Genomic DNA, 18,923 nt, shown 5'->3' with positions numbered 1-18,923 from the left:
ATCTTAAGCCATTTTTGTCCTGCATTATAAAACGTAATGATTTGTCACACTATCAATCCAGTCTTTTTATTTTTATTTTTTAAAAAAGGAAATAGGTTTTGCCTGCTTGGTCTTTCTACAGCTTTTTACTCCCTTTAGGGCAAAAGTAAAATTGAAGACTTGTGTTTATTGAAGAACTGCTCTTTATATTTTTACTTTTAATATTTTAACATATAATATTATATATTTTCTTTTAATATTTTTCCAGAAATGTGCATCTCTACCTGTTTTAAATGTGAGTAGGTGTATCTGTTTGATTTGAGACCTCCATAGCAATAGTAATTAATTATAATAAAATTTCCAAATTGTAACTCAGAATCATTGCCATTTACACTCTCATGGACCACAATCTCCTTGTATCCCAAATACTCAGCAGATTGATCTTTTTTATGTTTCCTCTTACCTTTTTAGTGCTTGGTAGTCCTAGTGAATCATGAGACTTATTTCTTAAAATGTCTACTATGCTGTTGTACTACTGCTGTTAATTACTGAGACTTGGATCAGTGTTGTTGAAATTGTCAGTTGCAGTCAGCATTTTTAAAAATGAAATAGAACAGAAAGTATTGGCACAGTAGTAAGGGTAAAGATTGCTTTGTATGACTTTTTGCTCTGTTTTATTTATGTATATGTATGTGCATTTGGGATAGTGGAGAAAAATGTGTTTCTTACTGAATATTCAGCATTTTTTAAAGACAATGTTATTGGCCAGACTAGTTATGGAATGGGTTCACTTGGCTTTTAGTCCTATCTCTGTTACTATCTGAGTGATGTTGAGGAAATCACTTGCTTTAGTTTCCTCATTTGTAAAAGGAGTATCAAAGAGAAGATAGTGGTGAAAGTGCTTTGAAAAGTATATATAGCAGACTATTACATCTTTTACTTTATGAAAACAAGTTGATCTTAATTAATAGTCCCTGAAGGACAAGCAAAACCGTAGCATCTTTCAAACTAGTCATCCTGAAAATTAAAATCCAGTGGTACTGCCGTTGTCTAGAATATGGTTCATATTCCTAGAAACTACTATTGAAAAGGCAGTTTTGCACAGTGTGGTGAAATTTGGAGTTTGGTGACCTGGTAAATAGATGGGGAAACAGTAGAAACAGTGTCAGACTTTATTTTTTGGGGCTCCAAAATCACTGCAATGGTGATTGCAGCCATGAAATTAAAAGACGCTTACCCCTTGGAAGGAAAGTTATGACCAACCTAGATAGCATATTCAAAAGCAGAGACATTACTTTGTCAACAAAGATCTGTCTAGTCAAGGCTATGGTTTTTCCAGTAGTCATGTATGGATGTGAGAGTTGGACTATAAAGCAAGCTGAGTGCTGAAGAATTGATGCTTTTGAACTGTGGTTTTGGAGAAGACTCTTGAGAGTCCCTTGGACTGCAAGGAGATCCAACCAGTCCATCCTAAAGGAGATCAGTCCTGGGTGTTTATTGGAAGGACTGATGTTGAAGCTGAAACTCCAATACTTTGGCCACCTGATGCAAAGAGCTGACTCATTTGAAAAGACCCTGATACTGGGAAAGATTGAGGGCAGGAGGAGAAGGGGACGGCAGAGGATGAGATGGTTGGATGGCGTCACTGACTCAATGGACATGGGTGGACTCCAGGAGTTGGTGATGGACAGGGAGGCCTGGCGAGCTGTGGTTCACAGGGTCGCAAAGAGGTGGACATGACTGAGCAACTGAACTGAACTGACCTGGTTCAAGTCTACATTGTGTTTGTACTAGCCTTCAAATCTAGGTCAGTTACTTAACCTTTCCAGTTTCCTATTTGTAAAATGAAAATAACAATAGTATGTAACTCTCAAGATAGAAAAAGTTAATGTGAAATGGAGTGAATATTAGCATATGTTAGCTCTTATGTTTGTACTTCCCACCATGTTTGTAATTCACACTACTTTGTCCCAGTTGTTTAAGCCAAAAATCTGGTATTTATTTCCTCAGTCTACAGCAACCATCGGAAATGCTCGTCCACTGTCACTTCAAAACATACCTTGAATTTCTTCACTTCATCTCCACTGCTGTCATTGTAGTCCAAGCCAAACCACTACCATCTCTCATAACCTTTGCAGAAATCCCCTAACTTGTCTAACACCTTTTTTGTTTTTACCTGACCCAGTCACCATTTAGAAGCTCCAGAGTGATCTTCAAAAATGTAAATTGATCATGTTTCTAATGGTGTAAAATCGTGTTGTGGCTTTCTGTCATATTTAGAATAAAATTGAAACTTCTCTTTTTAGCCCTCCCTACTCCTCTCACCTCATCTGCCTTTTCTGCCTTGTTAGTGTATTCTCCAGCCACATGGGCCTTCTTTTTCACACATCGAGTCATCAAATCCATTCTGTTCTGAGGCTTTGGTGTTGCTGTTGTCTTTTTTTTTTTTTTTTTTTTTTTTTTTGCCACAGATCTTTGCAGTGTTGATTCTTTCATGTCGTTCCCATCTTAGGTTCTCCCAGAGGCCTGTCCTGATTACCCAAGTGGAAGTTGCCCCTCAGTCATGCCCTGTGCCTTTTGTTTTATTCTTATCTCAGTATTCAGTCTTGCCTTGTATATCCTTATTTCCTTCTTGGTTGTGTTACCTGAGCAGCTCATCAGATTGTGAACACCATGAGACTAGGGACATTTTCTGTGTTGTTCAAGGCTGCTGCCTCCATGCCTGGGACAGTGCTCCATATTATGTGTATGTCAGTCGCTCAGTCGTGTCCAACTCTTTGTGACCCCACGGACTGTATCCCTCCAGGCCCCTCTGTCCATGGGATTTTCCAGGCAAGAATAAGTTGCTATTTCCTTCTCCAGGAGATCTTCCCAACCCAGGGATCGAACCCAGGTCTCCCACATTGCAGGCAAACTCTTTACCATCTGAGTCACCAGGAAAGCTATATATTAGGTACTTGTTAAATATAAGCTGGGTTATGTACAGCAGTCAGCAGGAATAGATATGACCCTCTTGTTCAGGGTTTATGATTTATAGCAGAATCAGCAAATCTTTTCAGAGAGCCAGATAGTGAATAATTTAGGTTTGTAGATCATAAGGTCTCTGTTGCAGCTACCTACTATGCCACTGTCATGCTAAAGCATCCATAGACAATATATAAATAAGTGGGCATAACTATATTCCAATAAAACTTTATTTAGAAAAACAAGAGGTGAATCTGTTGTGTAGTTTGCTGACCCCTGGAGCATGACTGTTAACTGGAACTTTCAACAATGGCAAAACTAGTCTTTATTTACAATGTCCAATTTAATGGACACTAGCTGTTACGTTGGAGAAGGTGATGGCACCCACCACTCCAGTACTCTTGCCTGGAGAATCCCATGGATGGAGGAGCCTGGTGGGCTGCAGTCCATGGGGTCGCAAAGAGTTGGACATGACTGAGTGACTTCCCTTTCACTTTTCACTTTCATGCATTGGAGAAGGAAATGGCAACCCACTCCAGTGTTCTTGCCTGGAGAATCCCAGGGACGGGGGAGCCTGGTGGGCTGCCGTCTGTGGGGTCTCACAGAGTCGGACATGACTGAAGTGACTTAGCAGCAGCAGCAGCTGTTACGTAGCTATTGAGCTCTTGATGTGTGGCTGGTACAACTGAGCAATTAAAAAATTTTAACAGATTTTTGAGGTATTCTTGGCATACAATAAGCTGTACATGTTTAAAGTACATAAATCAATAGGTTTTGGCACATTATACAACTCTGATACCATGACCACAGCCAAGATAATGAACATATTTATCATTCCTTAAAGTCTCCTCATGTCCCTTTCTAATCCCTTTGTCCCCTCCCAATTTCTAGGCAATCACTGGTCTGCTTTCTGTCACTATTGGTTAATTTGCATTTTAAAGAATTTTATGTAAATGGAATCATACTATGTATTCTTTTTGTCTGTCTTCTTTAATTCAGTGTAATTATTTTGAGATTCACCCATTTTATTTGTGTGCAAATCAGTACTCAGTAGTATTCTATCATGTGGATAAAGCACAGTTTGTTTATCCATTCACCTGTTTATGGCTATTTTGTTTTTTTCCTGGTTTGGGATACTATGAACAAAGCTGCTCTGAACATTCATGTACAAGTCTTTGTATGGACTTGTGCTTTCACTTCTTTTGGAAAAATACTTAAATGTTGAGCCTGGGTCATAATTTAAGTGTATGTTTAACATTTTAATAAACTGTCAAATTCTTTTCCAAAGTGGTTTTACATTCCCATTAACAGCGCGTATAAGTCCAGTTTCTCTACATCTTCACCAACACTTATTATCTGTCTTTTTTATTTTGATCATCCTAGAGGATAGAAGGTCTTCCCTGGTGGCTCACTGGTAAAGAATCCATCTGCCAATGCAGAGATACCAGAGATGCTATTTTGATCCCTAAGTTAGGAAGATCCCCTGGAGAAGAAAATGGCAACCTACTCTAGTATCTTTGCCTGGGAAGTCCAATGGACAGAGGACCCTGGTAGACAAGCAGTCCATGGGGTCGCAAAGGGGTCAGACCCAACTTAGTGACTAAATAACAACAGAGGGTAGAAAGTTGTATTTCATTTTGGATTTGATTTGCATTTCCCTAGAGGCATCTGTTGCCATCACTTCATGGGAAATAGATGGGGAAACAGTGGAAACAGTGGCTGATTTTATTTTGGGGGGCTCCAAAATCACTGCAATGGTGATTGCAACCATGGAATTAAAAGACGCTTACTCCTTGGAAGGAAAGCTATGACCAACCTAGACAGCATATTAAAAAGCAGAGACATTACTTTGTCAACAAAGATCTGTCTAGTCAAGGCTATGGTTTTTCCAGTAGTCATGTATGGATGTGAGAGTTGGACTGTGAAGAAAGCTGAGCGCCGAAGAATTGATGCTCTTGAACTGTGGTGTTGGAGAATACTCTTGAGAGTCCCTTGGACTGCAAGGAGATCCAACCAGTCCATCCTAAAGGAGATCAGCCCTGGGTGTTCATTGGAAGGACTGATGCTGAGGCTGAAACTCCAATACTTTGGCCACCTCATGCGAAGAGTTGACTCATTGGAAAAGACTCTGATGCTGGGAGGGATTGGGGGCAGGAGGAGAAGGGGACGACAGAGGATGAGATGGCTGGATGGCATCACCGACTTGATGGACATGAGTTTGGGTGAACTCCGGGAGTTGGTGATGGACAGGGAGGCCTGGCGTGCTGCGATTCATGGGGTCGCAAAGAGTCAGACACGACTGAGCGACTGAACTGAACTAAACTGAACTGAACTGAGTGATTAACAATATTGAGCATCTTTTCGTACACTTACTGTCATCCATTTGTTATCTGCAGTTAATGAAGTGCCTATTCAAATATTTTTGCTGAATTTTAGTTGTTAGTTTTCTTTCTTTTTAAAAAAATTTTATGAAAATTCATTATTGTTATTATTTTCTGCTGTGCTGGGGTTTTATTGCTGTGTGTACACAGTATCTAGTTGCGATATGCAGCCTTCTCATTGCAGTGGCTTCTCTCGTTGCGTAGCACAGGCTCTAGAGCACATGGTCTTCAGTAGTTGCGGCTCCCAGACTCTGGAGAATGGGCTCAGTAGACGTGGTACACAGGCTTAGTTGCCCCGCAACACATGGACCTTCCTGGACCAGGAATCAGACCGTATGTCCTGCATTGGCAGGCAGATTCTTTACCACTGAGCCACCAAGGAAGCCTGTTAGTTTTCTATTATTGAGTGTTGAAACCTATTTAAATATTCTGGAATCAAGTCCTTTATTGTATTTTTGTGACTTATAAATATGTTCTCCCTTTTTGTGTCTTGTCATTTTGTTCTGTTAACATTTTTTTCAAAGATTGAGTCATTAATTTTGATAAAGTCCAGTTTTTATTTTTTTTGTGGATTTTACTTAATTGTAGTTTATATTAATTTAAATTGCCACATGTGTTTAGAGGTATTGGACAGCACAGATTGAGAGGAGACAAAAGAACAACAATAATGCAGATTTATTAAATGGTGGGAACTGTTACCTAAGAAACCAACATGACACTGATTTCGAGAAATGTGAATGTGGAGTTAGACCACTCTGCCCTTAGGGTGTTTCAGGGAAGGCTTTTTTTTTTTTTTTTTTTACATGCTTAACTCTTTTATTGATGAAAAAGATCATGCAATAAAAATATTCCAGGAAATGGGAGCAGTTGTTCAAAGGTCCTGAGGTAGCAAAGCACATAATATGTTTGAGGACCTAGTTTGTAAATGCTGTATAAGAAGTCAGCCTCTTAATAGCTACATTTATTATTTTAGCCTCAAGAAGGATCACCTAGCTGGTTCATCCACCTTTCTTTGTTAGTTGCATGATTTGACTGTTTCCAAAAATAGAAAGTTTTCCATAATTGAGGATCTTCAAAAGAATAGACAGTAGATTTATATGGTATTTTCTAAAAGTGTGATTCTAGAATACAATATTAATATCAGCAATAGATAATGCATTATGGATAAAATCCTGGATAACATATCCTTGAGCACGTCCATGTTTGAATAGAACAGTTTTTGTGAAATGAAATGGCAGCACTTATTAGAATGATTTCAGTTAGGGATGATGATTTTTATAATTTTCAAGTCCCCAGACCCGTTGGTTTCACACACTAATTGAAAAGTCTTTAAATAAGATAGGTTTTGAGGATGGAAGAGAGACTTGCAGGTACAGAAAATCAAAGCAAAAGGATTTAAAAATAGCTCCAACATTAAAAAGTATAACAGCTGCCATTATACACTTCATTCTGGCTTTTATTTCTACATTCTCTGGGTCCAAATGTGTTTATAGCAACTCATGGTAGAACACCCCTGAGAGCCAACTTTAAGCCATGTGTGTGTCTTGCCCTGGGGTTTGAATGAAACATCTTGGTGAGTAAGACTTGGTTTTATTCTTTAGAACTGAGAAAAATATTATGCCCATAGTTAAGCCCGTATCCTACTGAACACTTTGTGATGTTATTCACAAAGTGAGTGGCATAAAGTCAGGTACCTGAGAGATTGTTTTGGCTGAGAGCAGTCTGGAAATACCAAAAACTGAAATAGATTTTGTTTTAATCAGAAACATCCTCTGTTAAACTGGTGTGACCTCTGAACTTCTGTGTTTTGTTTTTGTTTCTTTGTTTGTAAAATGGGGATAATAATCCATATCCTGTATATCTCACAAGGTTGTTTTTTATGGGTCAAAGGAGAAAAATATATAAAAACACTTTCGAAAAAATGCAGAAGCCATCAGGAATTTTTCACAGGTACCAGGTGAAAGTACCTATAAAGCAATAAAAAGAGTTTTATTTCCTTGGATTTAATACAAGAACATTTACATGCAAATGAGTGAATGCTATTTGTCTTATTCAGCTCAGGTTGCTGTAACAAAATCCAGTCAACTGGAGGCTTAAACAACAGACAGTTATTCCCTGCAGTTGTGGAGGTTGTGAATTCCCACGATCTGGGTGCCAGCCAGTTCAGTTCCTGGTGAGAGTCTTCTTGGCTTCCAATTATTGTTGTGTCCTCACATGGGAGACTGAGTGAGAAGAAAAGCGGTGAGGGAGATGAGGGAAAGACGGGGAGGGACAGATGGAGATGAAGTTGGATATCTTTGGTTTCTTCTTACAAAGGCACTAACCTTGTCAGAGAAGCCCCACTCTCAAGACTTCATCTAAACCTAATTACTTCCCAGAGACCCCTGCCTCGTAGTAAAATTACATTGGGGGTCAGCGCTTCATCATATGGATTTAGGGGGCACAAGTTTAATAATTTGATCCATAACATGCATCATCAAAGCAGTCACCCTTGAAGGTCATAAATATCAAATATTCTAAGGTAGAAGCTTGAGAAAAAAGGATAAGAGTTTACCGTTTGTAATATACGGAAGAGGGAAGGAAATTTTTTTGAAACTTCTTTGAGTAAATGCCTCACTATACGTAACACACGTAAGCTGCATGGTAGGTGTTAATAAGGCACTCTTAGAGGAAAGGCAGGGCCCTCCAGGGCTGTGTGTGGCAAGCAGCAGAGCTGAAAATTTGAACCCAGATTTTCCAACTCGGTTTCTCTTTCCAGCTAGACTACAGATGCATTTTCTATTAATTGTAACATAAGATGTAGGAGAGAGTGGATTTGAATTTTACATAACCAGTTGAGCAAAGCATATCTGAGAAGTTTTTCTCCTGAGAGGTAATTTTGCCCTTTGGAGAGCAGAGTTTCTACCTTCTCCGTGTACCATTGAATATTACGTCCACTACTGCCATTAGATAAAGGTACTGGTCAGGGTTCTTCAGAGAAACAGACGGGGGTAGGAGTCCCTTGATTGCCATCCACAGGGAGGAAGGTAGTGTAGTCTCTCCTGAGAACCAGAAGAAATGAGATGCTCTGGCTGTACCGTGAGGGCGGAAAAGGGGGGCAAATTCCTCTTTCCTCCACTTCTTGTTCTGTAAAGGCGAATGATGAATGACTGAATGATGGGGAGGAAACCTACTTTACTGACTGCTTATTCAAATGCTGATGTCATCTTGAAAATACCCTCACAGACACACCCAGAGATAATACGTAACCTGGGCATGCTGTGGACATGTTGACACATGTCAATAATAATAATAAGTTGACAATATTAATCTTCATAATAAATATGGACTAATAGTGACAATCAGGGACACAATCATTGATAATCTCTTTGGAAATTTGTGGTCATTTTGCTTTGGTACCTGTCATTTTCAGATATTTTATAAAAGGCGCTCATATTTCAGGACCTCTTCAGGAGACCTTCTTTTCATGCTGGTATCTCAGTTCTGCTTGCTGTTGGAAAACTTGGCATGTTCTCCAAACTCATAGAACTATATTTCAAGTTATGTGTGGGTGCACTGAATCCTGTGCCTTAGATATTTCCACCATGGAAAATTGGGTGTGGGAAATGTAGCTGAAACTCTCAACTCAGTAAACATTTTAATACGATAAATCTTGAGTGTAAGAAAAAGCTTGCTTCCCTAGTTATTTTTCACTTAAGATGTGAACACAGTAGTGCATTTTAACATAGCAAAAGAAAACTCACTCTTTTGTGGCTCTAACATTTGTATATTAGACCAGAGTACATTGTGTTTTATAAAATGAAAATTAAATTTTATTTCTATACATCTATGTAAAAAGTAATTATCAGCTTTGAAGATTGAGTCCTCACAGAGAGTTGTAGCTTATTGACCGGAAATTCACAAGTCACAGATTCCTAAGTAGTGCAGTTGTTGCTTTTTGGTTCTGAAGTGAAGGTTGTTATGAAGCACTTTATCACTTTCCCTCCCTTCACTGTTCTAATTTTAGGATTTGGTGGAAGGTCTGCAGGGCAAGAGGTGGAATATGTTTAGTAGCCTGGGAGAAGTGAGACAGCTGATGGCACCTTCAGAAAAGGAAACCTTGAACTTGGATAATCTGGGTTCTGAATCCTTTCCCTGTCCTCATGCTGCCATCCAGGACTTGGTGGCTGTTTCTTTCGACATAACGTGGTCTTGTGCCTTATAGGGCCACATACCACTTAACAAACATACTGATTATAACAAAACTTGCCTTCTTAGGAGCTTTTGGTAGCTGAGAATATACTGGACTTCAATTTAAATTGACATTAAAACGTGTTATAAACTATACAGTGTCACAAAAATTGGTATATAATATCAAGGTCAGATACTTGTGTGTACACTCTTATATGTGTAGTAGTAGTGTTAGTCACTCAGTCGTGTCCGACTCTTTGCGACCCCATGGACTGTAGCCCACCAGGCTCCTCTGTCCATGGATTCTCCAGGCAAGGGATACTGGAGTGGGTAGCCATTCTCTCTCCAGGGATCCAGGATAGAACCCTGGTCTTCCCCATATTGCATGAGGATTCTTTACCATCTGAGCCACCAGGGAAGCCCAAAGAGACATTGTTGCAAAGGGGGTTGCTGCTGCTGCTGCTAAGTCACTTCAGTCATGTCTGACTCTGTGTGACCTCATAGACGGCAGCCCACCAGGCTCCCCCGTCCCTGGGATTCTCCAGGAAAGAGTACTGGAGTGGGTTGCCATTGCGTTCTCTGCAAAGGGGGTTATAGATAACTTATATGTACATAGAGTCATATACACAGTGCTTTGAAGGTATATATGTACATTTTATTAGTGTGATTTGATGGAGTTTGGAGTTTCATGACTCATATCCCTCAGTCTCATGAGTATTTGACAATAACCTCTGTTACAGACTGAATGTTCATGTCTCCTGAAACTCAAAGGTTGAGCTCATAACCCCTAGTATGATAATACAGTTGACCCTTAAACAATGTGGAGGTTAGACATTGTCACCCTCCATGCAGTCAAAAAATCCACTTAGAACTTGACATTGGACACTCTCTATCCATGGTTCTACATCTACATATTCAGCCAACCTCATATGGTATAGTACTGTAGTACATATTTATTGAAATAAATTCGTGTGGAAATGGACCTGTGCAGTTCAGATCTATGTCCCTCAAGGGTCAACTGTATTTGGAGACAGGGGCTTTTGGAAAATAGTTAGCTTAGATGAGATCATGAGGGCAGAATCCCCATGTTGGGATTACCACCCATACAAGAGACCAGAAAGCTTGTTCTCTGTGTCCCCCATGCGAGGCTCCAACAGAAAGGCAGCTGTCTGCAAACTGGGAAGAGAGCTATCACCAAGAACTAAATCTGCTGACCCCTTGACGTTGGACTTCTTAACCTCTAGAACTATGAAAAATAAGTGTGTGCCATGTAAATCACCCAATTTGTGTTATTTTGTTATATTAAGTAGCTTGAACTTACTGAATATCTTTAAAATACACTTTCATCGAGGTGAAAGTTTGCTTTCCCGTTCTGTTGCTGTCTCAAGTGTTCTAGATCACTCGTGCCTAAGTATTCTAGGAACTCTAAGGTCCTATTGTGTACAGAAAGCCTTCGAGGTGAATGCTTAGTTTGGTGGTAGACACTGAAGCAGCCTGGGGTGGGGTGATGCTTCGCTTTTGTTTACTTACTGAAGACTTGGCCACAGTGTGGGAGATTGGAAACTAGTTAGAGGAAACTGCCTTTTGTCAGCCACCAATAATGGGTCTTGTAGGCATCACGGCCCAGTCTGTTTTATAATTTTGTTTCAGTTTGATTTTCTTTATCCAGGACAGGTTTAGATTAGAAATATCCAGCTGACAGCAGAAAAGCCCTATCAGTACGTCAGTGCTGGGCTGAGCAGCCTTGACCTAGATTTGACAGACAGCTGTCACATGGAACAACTGAAAGGTAAAACCTGTTTCTGGATGTCTGGTCATGTGTGTGTGGACTCTGAAAATGAAATGTATGTGTGCCCATGTCAGCTCATGTTTCAAAGATCTGGAAAGCTCAGCTGCTCTGTGGCTTTTCCCGTTTACCTGGGTCCTAATTTATACCTAGGAGAGTTTCCGTGTTTCTTCTTCTATGCCTACAGTCAATGTCTTGAACCTCAGCTTCCATTGTAGACTTTAATATGTTACAGTATATCTAAATCTGGTCAGACCTTGGCCTGGTTTTTATTCTTATTTGATACGCTCTGTTTTTTTTGTTTGTTTGTTTTTGTTTTTACCATTATGGTTTTGGATTTGATCACTGTACTCTTTTCTTCTGCAAGAGGAAAGTGAGAGGTTGCTGCAAGGAAGAGTTTTCCAACAGCATCTGATACATTCAGCCCCTGAGCCTTCATGCAGGTGGATGGGCGCTGGAGCAACCAGAGAGCCCCTCTGTTAGAGTGTGGCATGAGTGTAGAAATAGCAGCACTTCCTATGGACTGTGATGTGATATTTTAGTGAAGCCCTGCCCTATAACAGGATCACTAGGGAGAGAGCATCAGTGATTGAACTTGCATACTCCAGGGTGATGCTGAAAGGGAATCATGACTCAAGTTTGAAACTGGTGGCTTCATCAAAGAAGAAAGTCCAGTCAATTTGAAGGCCCATAGTGGTACTTCAGATATCTATATGAGAGGAATAAATAATAATGTAGAAGGAGAGTTCTACTATCCTCATATTTATTACATACGGTACTTATGCACTCTGAAACTTTTCTCTGTATGTTACACTGTCGTGGTGCATTCCCTGTCAAAGGGCTTTCACATGTAAAATCTTATTTGATTCTTTGTGGTAGGTCAAACAGTTTTTGTCATTTTGCAGAGAGGACTCTGAGAAGTGACAGAACCAGCATCCAGAGTTTAGGTTCAATGCCAAGTGCCCATTCTTCTCCATTACGTAGATCTCATATTTATTTTATTTCAACGTGCTTATCTCACAGAAACAGGAAATATGGCCAAAAGTAAAACATTTCTTAATCTCAGAAAGAAATTATGTCCCTTTATAGTAGTCTGTTCTGTGATGACATTTGCTTTAAATAAATGCCCAAACTGATTCTGGCTGGGATTATTATGAGTAAATAGAAGATCATACTCATTGCTTAGGAAAGCGACGATAGAGGGAAGCTTTAGCTCGTCCAGTGGTCGAAACCTTGTGATGATAGGATGTAGAAGCAAGGGGCAGGGGTAGAAATAATTTCCTTTTTTCCTTGCAGGGCCACTGTCTTTGGGGTATGTCTCCACAAGTTAATGGTTCAGGTGTGTAGGGAAGACAAGAAACAGTTCAATTGCTCACTGAATTGTACAGCTCACCCACAAAGGATTGAGTTGAATTTGAGTAAACTAAGTTGTAAATTTGATTAAGCATTTTTTTCTCTTTGAAACTTTAGAGTCTTAAAAGCTTTCCTCAAAGCCCTTAATTTAATACTGTGCTAATTTTTTTAAATTTTATTTTATTTTTAAACTTTACATAACTGTATTAGTTTTGCCAAATATCAAAATGAATCCGCCACAGGTATACATGTGTTCCCCATCCTGAACCCTCCTCCCTCCTCCCTCCCCATTCCATCCCTCTGGGTCGTCCCAGTGCACCAGCCCCAAGCATCCAGTATCGTGCATCGAACCTGGACTGGCAACTCGTTTCATACATGATATTAAATATTTGGAGGATCCCAGGGACGGGGGAGCCTGGTGAGCTGCCGTCTATGGGGTCGCACAGAGTCAGACATGACTGAAGCAACTTAGCAGCAGCAGCAGCAAATTGCATGCACTGGAGAAGGAAATGGCAACCTACTCCAGTGTTCTTGTCTGGAGAATCCCAGGGATGGGGGAGCCTGGTGGGCTGCCGTCTCTGGGGTCGCACAGAGTCGGACATGACTGAAGCGACTTAGCAGCAGCAGCAGCAAATTTGACTTATTTTCAACTGAACTGCTTGAATTTTTTCCTTCATAAAGTAGCTGGAACAAAACAAAGTATGAAAAATTGCAGTTCACCTGACTTGACTCTTTCATCCTGGTCCTTTCTTTTGATAGGCTTTTTCCCCTTTACATCCCTTTGAGAACTAAGAATGACCAGATTCAGAGTGATTTCACCATTCCAAAAATATTTTTTTGTTTCCTGCATGATACTTTGAGGTTCCAAAAATAGTTCTTTGTCTCCTGGTTGATACAAAGTTAAAATTCCACTGAGAGACTACATATAGGTTTTTATATAAACAGTGTTTTATGCCTTGTTGAAAGTAAAAGAACAAAACTTTTTTCTTCCATAACCTGCTTACAACTTTAGATTCCTACGCAGGCACACTTACTTTACCACCTTAAACTCTCAGATAAAGGTGAGAATTTACTAGGAAAATACTGGAGAAGTAGGGGAGGAACCGTGGCAAACCACAGTATGCAGGTCGGCATATTCCTCAGATCTCTCATGAGTTCAAATGAAGGGCCACTCAGACATTTTGTACAAAAATGTATTGGATAAAAAAAATAAGTAATTTTCATTTTCATGTATTATACTTCAGATGGTTGTTGTATGAACAAGGAAAAATATAGCTTCTGGCTATGAACCAGTTTGCTGGGCTAGAGCTCAGTAGTTTAGTAGTTTGGTGGTTAGTTTTTGTTTTACTCATTTTAAGAGCTTTGGTGAGATATAGTTTATATAGCATACAGTTCAGTCACTTAAAAGTGTATATTCAGTGCATCCATCACAATTTTAGAACATTTTCATTACCACAAAAAGAAATACTGCACCCCTTAGCCGTTACACCCCAATTTTCTCATCCCCCCAAACCCCAGGCAAGCACTAATCTACTTTTAGTTCCTATGGATTTGTTTATTCTGAATATTTCACTTAAATGGAGTCATATAGTATGTGGTCCTTTGGGACGGAATTCTTTTAATTAGCATAATGTTTTCAAGGTTCATCGATGTTGTGCACATTCATTGCTTCTTTTATTGGCAGGTAATATTCTATTTTATGAATGTATCACATTTTGTTTATGCAGTCTTCAGTTGATGGACACTGGTGTTGTTTCTACTTTTGACTATTATGAATAATGTTGCTGTGAACATTCGTGCACATGTTTTTATGTGAACGTATGTCCTCATTTCTCTTGGTTACATACCCAAGAGGAATTGCAGGATTGTACGGTAACTCAGTGTTTCGCCATTTGCAGAACTTCCAAAGTGGCATCACCATTTTACATTCCTACCAGCCATGAATAAGTTTAATTTCTCCACATCCTTAGACTTGTCTTTTTATTATCTTGATAATAATTGATTATCTTGATAATAAGATATTAACTCATCTTGATGAGTATACAGTGGAATTTCATAGTTTTAATTTGTGCTTTCCTGGTGGCTGACAATGTTGAGCGTCTTTTCTTGTGCTTTTTGGCCATTTATATCTTCTTAAGAGAACTTCCTATTCAGATCCATTTTTAAATTAGCCTACTTTATTGACTTGTAGCAGTTCTTTAAATATTCTGGATACAAATCACCTATCAGATATATGATTTGCAAAAATGTCCTCCGATTCTGTGGGCTTTCTTTTCAGTTTCTTAATAATGTCCTTTGAAGCACAGAAATTTTAACCTTGATGGTGTTCGATTTAATTTTTGTTGTTGTTTGTGCTTTTGAGGTCATATCTAAGAAACCATTACCTAGTCCATGGTCACAGATATTTATGCCTATGTTTTCTTCTAACATTTTTATAGCTTCATCTCTTTTAGATTGTTGATCCATTTTGAGTTAATCTTTGTATATGGTATAAGATATGAATCCAACTTCATTCTTTTGCATGTATATCCAGTTGTCCCAGCACCATTTGTTGGCAAATGATTAACTTTTATTATACAACAGATGTTTACCATGAAACTCCATGATAATGTAAATGTCAGTGAAAGCTGCTCATTCATATCCAACTCTTTGTGACCCCATAGACTATACGGTCCATGGAATTCTCCAGGCCAGAATACTGTAGTGGGTAGCCTTTCCCTTCCCCAGGGTATCTTCCCAACCCAGAGATCGAACCCAGGTCTCCTGCACTGTGGGATTCTTTACCAGCTGAGCCACCAGGGAAGCCCAAGAATACTGGAGAGGGTAGCCTAACCCTTCTCCAGGGGATCTTCCTGACCAGGAATTGAACCGGAATCTCCTGCTTTGCAGGCGGATTCTTTACCAACTGAGCTATCAGGGAAGCCCAATGTAAATGTCAACACTCTGTCAAAAGCTGTAGTTTGCAATGTACAAGGATGACTCTCACCATCCAGTTCCATAGCAGATGCTTACATTTCCTTAGTGACAGTGTTCCAACAGAACCCTTTAAGTAAGTCTGTTTGCCTTTCTATGTGTGTGTTGGAAACAGTAGCATAGATGTGGAGAATGAGTACATTTTAAGATTCACTGACAACCTTCGTTTATTAAGTATATAGTTTGTACCAGGTATTGTACTAGGCTCTAGTAATACAAGGATAGTCCTGCCACAGAGGAGAATTTCAGTAATTGTTGAAAGATAGGATAAAGTTTGGAAAGATGGGAGAATGTTTGGACATAGCCCTTGCTCTCAAGAAAGAGATAATTATAATATGAAATGCTTTAACTGAGGCATAACTATAAAGTTAGTTAGGAACACAGGAATTCAACATTTAGTTCATCTAACCAATTAAAAAAAGAATTGAAGTGAAAAGCACCTTCCAGGTTAGCTGGTAATGTTGCTATAGTTTTGTATTATTATTGAAACATAAAAGAAAAATTAATTATAGGCATTTGGTTTTTATCTTCATTTACCTCTATTCATATATTCTTTTGCAGAATAGGTTTTTTGCCTCTAATACTGAATATAGCTGCAGAGGGGGCAGCTTAGGAAACCAAAGATTTAATTTCTGTCTAGTGTTCATGTTATATTTTCCTAATAAATGGCTACTAGTATAAAGATGTGGAGAAGGCAATGGCACCCCACTCCAGTACTCTTGCCTGGAAAATCCCATGGATGGAGGAGTCTGGTAGGCTGCGGTCCATGGGGTCGCTAAGAGTCGGACACGACTGAGCGACTTCACTTTCACTTTTCACTTTCATGCATTGGAGAAGGAAATGGCAACCCACTCCAGTGTTCTTGCCTGGAGAATCCCAGGGATGGGGGAACCTGGTGGGCTGCCATCTATGGGTCGTCGCACACATGACTGAAGCAACTTAGCAGCAGCAGTATAAAGATGTCAGTTTTTAAAATTTAATCACAATTCCCTTTTACAACTCTGTCCAAGCCTCTCCTCATTGTTCCCATTTGCTAGCAGAGGAGTAAATAAATCCTACTTTATAATTTGTTTTTCAGCTTATATAAAAGTCTTGTTTAGTTTTTGGGGGGTTGCTTAAGCCTTGGCTTAATTAATTGGTACAAAGTCAAGAAAATCACTTCTAAAAGATTAATGCAGTTGATTTTTTGCCTAATGTTTATCAATTTACAAGATTATCTTTTAAAAACTACTCAGTTTCAGAATGGCATCTAATATTTGTGAGGTAATCTCAATATAGACATCAAGTATTTGGGCATTCTGAAAAGCCACACAGTGGATTGTGATTTTAACCTCACAAAGAAAACATACAGTGTTTAAACCTATCTGCTCGTTTCCTGTGAGGCCAAGTATCGTAGTTTTCTCTGTTACTGAGCAACTGGGAAATTTGTTGGTGCTGATATGACCATAGCTTCAACCTGTCCTGACAAGTTTGTATTATTATAGATTTAGAAACAAATCAGTAGTCTCCTTCTATTTTTGTGTATTTTATTTCACAGTTGTTAATAAACCAACAAAATCTAAGTCTTTATTGCCTGAGAACAGATTCTTTGACAGATGAGTGAATTTTTTTTGAAGTCATCATTGGTTCTTTATTTTGCTACACTTTTGAGCAAAAAAAAAAAAAAAAAGCGTACTTTGAATGAATTAATACCTAGATTCCCATTATATTGACAATTCTTAAGACTTTTTATTACTTAGAGAAACAAATCCTATGAATTCTAAATTCATTGTGTATATAACGTTTATTTTCTTGCTTATCCAGGGTGAATCTTTGGTAGACACTTACCATGAGAATATCAGAAATAGAAGTCACCTAAGAGACTATGTAGTCCAAATTTTCTCACTTTCTGTATAAGGAAATGGAGACCCAGAGGAGTGTGTGAATTACCTTAGGCTGCGTATCTGATTAGTAGTGAAGTGAGTCTCAGTACAAACAATAGGACTTCAAATATTATTTTGCCTGTAGTTTGACTGCAACATATGAATATGAGTCCACCAAATGAGGTAGATTCACCCCACATTTGATTCGTCACACATCTACCAATTTATAACTAAGAAACGTGAAAGTGAAAGTCACTCAGTTGAATCCGACTCCTTGCAACCCCATGGACTGTGCAGTCCATGGAATCCTCCAGACCACAATACTGGAGTGTAGCCATTCCCTTCTCCAGGTTCTTCCCAACCCAGGGATAGAACCCAGGTCTCCGGCATTGTGGGCGGATTCTTTACCAGCTGAGCCACCAGGGAAGCCCATAACTAAGAAAACACAGTCTAATTACTGCATACAAATAGGTACAAATAGTCTGCTATATTAGACCTCTATGAAAAACTATTTTAAAAGCATCTTTACAAAGAAAATTTGTCACTCTTCTTTAATTATCCATGCTCATGTTTAATAGCCATCACTCAGAAATATTTCTTTATATCAAAAAGTTTCAAATCTGGGAGTCCATGGATCCCTAAAGAATCCATATTAGGGGGTTTCTGAACCCCTTGAAGTTAGTGCATGATTTCTTTCACAGCTTTTATAAATTTCTTGATAAACCCAGTGTCCAGGATCAACCTGGATTCTCAGTCTACAGTATAGCCACATTTCTTTTCACCTTATCTTCTTTGGAAGACACTTGGTATCCTCTGTATAGTAACTCTGCATTACCTTGGAGACTTACTGTTTCCAAATGAAGAATCATTTTAACTTGTCAGATCATTTTAACTTGTCTTAAGTTTCTTTCTTTTTTCCACATTTTAAATCATTTTTATGGCTGTCTTTTGAATCTTTTCCAAATTCTTTGTAAGTCTGAAAGCCAAGGAGCTCAGAATTAGAAATCATATGTTAATGAAGATCTTGTTTAGGCACTTGGATCTGCTGAAAGTGGTATCAGAGGATTAGGAGCAGCAGAAGGAAGACTGCTGAGATAGGTGCAGGAATGTCACCCCTCCACACACCCCCCACCCCCTCACTCAGAAAGGCTAGGCAGAAACTCAAGGTCAAAACAGACCAAAGGTAAGGGGCCCAGGTCAAGCTTAAAGGATTGGGCGTATTTCAAAGTTCAAAGCATAGTACCTAGATTCTGAATAAAAGGATTCAAATTCCAGAAAAGAAATAGGAATCAAATCTAGACCTGAAGGTGAAACAGAATCCTGCAGAAAATCTACATAGTAAGGAACCATCACCTTTCTAAGTAATGTCAACCCAGTCTTCCCGAATTGAGACTCTTCATATGGGAACAGCCCACTGGTAATACTTGTCTCCCAGACTTCCCTTCACCCTGCAAC

The 18,923-nt window shown here is 39.1% G+C and overlaps 1 protein-coding gene across 5 annotated transcripts in view; it reads left to right on the top strand.

Moving 5' to 3' along the window:
- Positions 1–18,923, top strand: part of ARHGAP20 (Rho GTPase activating protein 20) — a 222,257-nt gene that overhangs the window by 4,900 nt on the left and 198,434 nt on the right. Inside the window, exons 1-2 of one of the 5 annotated variants that reach the window (XM_055547844.1) lie at positions 7,405–7,497; positions 11,164–11,283. The exons of the other annotated variants lie outside the window; for them this stretch is intronic. The gene's annotated coding sequence lies outside the window, so the exon portion shown is untranslated. Of the gene's footprint in view, positions 1–7,404; positions 7,498–11,163; positions 11,284–18,923 lie in introns of those variants that run through there. 5 annotated transcript variants of the gene reach the window in all.

This window comes from Bubalus kerabau, chromosome 15 (assembly GCF_029407905.1).
Source record: "Bubalus kerabau isolate K-KA32 ecotype Philippines breed swamp buffalo chromosome 15, PCC_UOA_SB_1v2, whole genome shotgun sequence".
Classification (NCBI taxonomy): domain Eukaryota; kingdom Metazoa; phylum Chordata; class Mammalia; order Artiodactyla; family Bovidae; genus Bubalus; species Bubalus kerabau.
Note: the sequence above shows the minus strand (reverse complement) of the source record. Positions and strands in the feature narration are given on the sequence as shown.